This window comes from Setaria italica, chromosome II (assembly GCF_000263155.2).
Source record: "Setaria italica strain Yugu1 chromosome II, Setaria_italica_v2.0, whole genome shotgun sequence".
NCBI lineage: Eukaryota > Viridiplantae > Streptophyta > Magnoliopsida > Poales > Poaceae > Setaria > Setaria italica.
The window spans coordinates 29,523,580-29,529,041 of record NC_028451.1 but is presented as its reverse complement, the minus strand read 5'-3'; the positions used below and the strand labels follow the sequence as shown (position 1 = coordinate 29,529,041).

The following is a 5,462-nucleotide window of genomic DNA, read 5'->3' as shown; positions in this document are numbered from 1 at the left end:
CGCGTCGCGCAAAGGGAAACACCATGTCCAAACTAGGGGCAACTTTACTCCATGGATGAAGAGGTTGGGCCAGCCACAAAGCCGCTACCGCCGCCATGGCCAAAGCTAGGTCTGCAAAGTTTGTGGGATGGAAATAAACATTAGCATTCATGAAACAGATGGTGATCAACTCATGTTTCACATTTCTAATTTGTCTGACAAGTTACACAATGGAAAGGGTCTGAGCATATAAAAAATAGAGTAAACATTATGATCTATGATTTAAACCACGCTGATAGCTTCTTTGTCTAGCCATTCGTTTTCACAAAGACTAGTCCATCTGAACGAATGAAAAGATCAATGAACCAACCAACCTTAAAAACTAGGCTGTTCTACAAAAGGTAGTACCAGGGACATATGACTGCAAGTAGCTACTTAATTGCTTTAGCCAAAACAGTAGTATAAGTAGACAGCGAATTCATGAGGTAAGTAGACAGCGACTTTACCTGCTAGGTCATCTCATTCCTAAGCCAAATCAAAGTGGATTCTTCATCTTTCACTAGCACAAATAAAAGTCTCTCTATTTTCTTTGCTCTTGGTGAAGATTGCATAAGCTTTGGTCTTTTTCTATTTGGTCACTTCCATTGTGTTGATGATCTTGATGGAGTATTCATCACCTTTAGCAGCCTCCTTAACTCTTGCCTCCTTTTCTCTTGTCTCATTTTCTCTTGCCTCATTTTCTGTTGCTAGCTGTTTCGCTTCATCTTCGTCTTACTTTGTCCTCATTTCAAGGAATCTCTCCATCATGGCTTTAATTTTTGCACTCTTTCTAGGCCTTTGTCCTTTATTTTCTGGTTTCTTTCTTGATGCTGCCATTCTTCATTCTCCACTTCTTGCCTCCTCTTCATCTCTTGCATCCTTTTGTTCATCCTCTTCATCATGTATCTCAATTTCCTATAGGGCTTCTTTCTCAGCTTCTTCCTCTACATCATCAATTTGGTGAAGGGGCTCTTCCACACATTGTGACTCAATAGAAGTGAAATTATATGTCCCTTCAGCCAAATGACCTACATTTGGCGCAATGCATTCAGAGAAATAGGACAAGCACCTATTTTACATTATAGAGATCTGACTGGGAAAGAGCTTACTATACAGAACATACCATCATAGAGTTCTCCCAAAGCATCAAAGAGTGGAAAGCTTGCCTTGTTGTTTGAAACTTCTTGATTTTTGGGAAAGTCTGCATATTTGAAGAAAACATTGATCAAATACAAAGTTATCACTATGAGGTTATCCATACAATTACTTGAAGAAATTAACTTACCACCATGAGGTTCTCCCACATTGCTGCTGATCCTTCAACCATATTTCTTTGTTCATTCCATTTTGACCCACTTTGCATTCTTGCCGCTTTGAGCATTTTGTAGTCTCTCTTAAGCTGACATTCTCTATCTTGAATTTGTGCCTTTGTATACGAGACAGACTTGTTTCTCAGATGGAACTCCTTCACCATCTTGTTCCACCCTTCAGTGTTCCAACCGTTGTCACTTCTATAGCCACCATCTTTATACTCATGCAGAATTTCAACAAGTGATTTCTCAAGAGTTGGGTTCCAGTCCGCTCTTTATTTTTCTATATAAACAATGGTCAAGCATGAGTAATAGAAACTTCATAGCATCAATAATACAAAATTGACAAGAAAGCATGAAGAAACATTAAACACCATACCTCGTGGTGAACCTCCAGTCCTCTTTGCCCCACTCCATTTAGGAGAAGGCTTCTTTTTAGTAGCACTTATTGTAGGTAGGAACCTACTCAACTTTGGCGACCCCCTTGCAATCAGATTGAGCTTTGGGGAGCCTTTTGCAACCATCACTTTTCAAAGAAAAAACTTATTCATGATAAAATCTTATTACAAGCTTATTAATTCATGAAGATTAATTTACATGTTACTGGTACTGAACCCACATTTCTTGGGTGATGGTATCTCTCAAAGCATTGCCTTGTGCAGTGTCTGAGTCATTGATTTGATCGCCATTGGGTAGAAAAACAAAGTGTGTTGGATCAATATTATCCGACTGATGATCCAACCATTCTTCATCTTCATGAAATAATCGAATTAGATTGTGGAAGATGGCTGCAGCTAGTGGTATTTTCACTTTATTTTCCAACGTATGGATTGTGGCAACTTTGAGAATAGGGAAGCGCTTCTTAAGCACTCCCAAAGTCCTTTCGACATGGTTTCTCAGTAGTGCGTGGCGGTGGTTGAAGAGATCCTTTGAGTTTTGTGGTCTTCGATGTCCAGCTCCAAATTCTTTCAAATGGTATCGAACCCCTCGATATGGAGCGAGGAAAGATGGAGTATTTCCATACCCTCCATCAACCAGATAGAATTTTCCTGGAGGTACCTAGAAGCCCTTGCTCATAGCCCATCTTAGCACTCTGGAATCTGTAGCTGATCCCTCCCATCCACTAGAAATAAAAGTGATGTTGAGATCAAAATCACATGCCACCATCACATTAATGCTTAGTGTGCCCTTCCTATTCCTAAAGGAGAATACTTCTCAAGGGATATGGAAACGGGGATATGAGTTCCATCAATGGCACCAAGGCAATTCTGAAGACTGGATAGAATTTAGGATTATCTTTGATTTTTGGATGCACTTAATTAGGATCAGGGGACTGGAGAAAATGATGAGAAAGTGTGGGAATGAACTTCTTGAAGAAGTGGTTGATGTGACGATGGAAGGTATCATTGTTGTGCCCAAAGGTCACTGCAAGATCCTCATATGAGGTGTTGCGACTTAACATGAATAGGAAGAAACCCAACTTCTCCTCCACCGTAATCCTTGTATCAACAACGAGCCTTTTCCTTCTAAGATAAGTCGCCAACTCTTTGAAGATGTGGGGTTCCATTCTAAATGTAACTTGACAGTTCTTGATATATCCCTCAAGGAGTCGACGAACCTTAACCTCTCTTGTTTCTTCGGATGTATGACGTTTCTTCTTTACTCCTCCTTCTCTAGCAGAACCCGTCAGATATAAGGCAGGGAATAGAAACATCATCATGTCATCATCTTCTTCCTCCCTCCTCTTTCTAATATGATATCTCAATGAGATATTCATTGCAGAACTAAAGCATATAAATTTATAGTCAAATAGAAGCTAAATAGATAAAATGGAAGGCTAAACAGGTTTCTGTACCTATCGGATTCTGTACCTATTTTGAATAGAAAAAAGAAAGACTTACACATAGACATAATTTTGTACCTATTGGAGTTGGTACCGAATCCCAAGAAGGCGGAAGTTCACCTTCCCCAACTCTTAATGGTGCTAGTGGGATCTACAAGTAACAAGAAAAAGCATTAATTTATTTTGTAAAATAGTGTACTTCAATAAGTAGCTATGGCAAAAAGAATTGAAAATCTAAAGCTTGAACTGCTTGACTGCAAGAGAGAATACAATCTAAAGCTTGGATAGCCATGAAAATCTTGGATACAAATCAGATTGCAAATGGTACATTGTTTAAGCCAAAATATATCATTACTGCTATAGATTCCAGAGTGAGCCTTCAAGAATACAAAAAAAAGCCGACCGCCATACCCATGTTACAGACTACAGAAAAATGCCGACGCCCACCCACGTTCTAGAATACAGAAAAATGCGGACCCTACATACCGAGCGATGCTATAAAGCACCAAATTTCCAAGGATGGACATGAGGCTGAGAGCACAAGTCTGACTAACACAAGCTTAAGAAAATAACTAAAGAGGTGGGGCACCGGATAGATTCACAACATGGTTCAGGTTTAGATTAAGTTATACCCTACTTACAACCTATTGCTCCAAATTATCTCATCATATTAGCTAGTTTCACCAACAAAAGTTTCTGGAACTCTGCAATTAACAATTATTACCAAAACACAATTGCATATTGCCAGATTGTGATAAGCACTATAGCTTGTGGCAGTACAACGCAACAATAACTGACTAATAGGAATCCGCGTACGGATAGCACAGGAATTCTCAGAAACTAGATAGTGTCAACACTGGATTTTCCCAATACACTTTCAAGGCTCATTGTTTTAGCCTTCAAGGTACAATTGCAGAATGGCAATCCTTGCGATCTTGAATCAGCGCCGACGATTCCTACCTCAAGAACAAGAACGCGGGGATGGGAGAGGGGGAGGGAGAGATGGCGGCACTCACTGGGGAGAAGACGGTGGAGAGGGTGGAGGCTGGATGGGAGCCGGTCGCCATTGGGGATGTGCTGCGCCGCCACCTCGTCGCCTCGCGTGCTGCCAGCGGAGCCGCGCCTCGCGTCGCGTAGCGGAGTCTCGCGCCTCGTGCCGCCAGTGGACTGTCGCCTCGCATTCGCTGGTTTTGATCTGGGGTTGAGGAGATAGGGTTCCAATCTAGGCCGTCTAGTGTGAGAGAATTCCAATCCAGGCCTGTTTTCATTCGAGGCTGTATCTAACCGAGCGACCATTTTTGGTCTGGCTTGACTTTGAACTGGGCCTATTCGATCCGAGTGGAACAAGCCACGTTTTGGGCCGTTCCAGCTGAAATGAACGAGGCCTTAATATGTTACCTCATATCCCAGAAGAAAACTCTCGCCTCACGGTGAATCGAGCCTTTTGGACTTCTTTTTACTTGCCACATGTACTTTCTGTTGCCATGGCAATCATCACATGGTTCTGTACGCTCGACCGTAACCGCACAACGTTGGCGTGATTGTTTTGTGTGCGGTAGTCCACACGTTAAGGCTTTTTCACAAACCATAACCTTTCCATAAACTTACACGCGCATGTTGGCGCTAAAAGTCAGCCGATTGACTCTCAGCGTCGGACACACGACCCGGGAGAATCTGCATAACTCCTGTTCGGGTAATTGCCCTGGTGCGGTTCGCGTGGCGTGCCAGCCAATCTGACCTGTTGATTGGCAAGGAGAAAACGTGTCAAATTTCAGGGGCTGCGATCGGCTAAGGTTCCGATCTCGAGGAAGCTTATCAGCGAATCGGCCGATTTGCTATAACAAGGTAATCGGCTGTGGTGCAGCCGACCGCTAGGTAACGTTTTATGAAGAAACTACTGGAGTAAACTAGGTAACGTTACGGGAGCAACACTTGAAATAGATCTAATCGACTGTGCAAAAGTGATAGATAAACAATAAAGATAAATAAGCCGAAAGCTCTAATATTAAGCTGGATAACTGGTGATAAAACTAGAACAACAGTTAAAACCTAGAATTCTAGTAAATATCGATAACTGGTGAATAAATCTTAACAAAACGACAACGATGTGCCCGAAGTTAAAGCTTAGATATTACTCGATAAACGGAACTTACAGAATCGGACGGAGATCGTGTCGATGCAGTCCTGGCAACCCATACGAACTCGTGAAAGAGGAAAAGTATTGGCGAAGTCACCGACTTGAAAGTAAAGTACGAGGAAATAGTAGATTGTTGTATTAATTTGATGTTGTT

At 41.8% G+C, this 5,462-nt stretch overlaps 1 pseudogene; it reads right to left on the bottom strand.

Annotated features, from left to right (window-relative positions):
• Window positions 1–962: 962 nt before the first annotated feature.
• Window positions 963–1,852, bottom strand: LOC101757516 (annotated as a pseudogene).
• Between the last annotated feature and the right edge of the window lie 3,610 nt (window positions 1,853–5,462).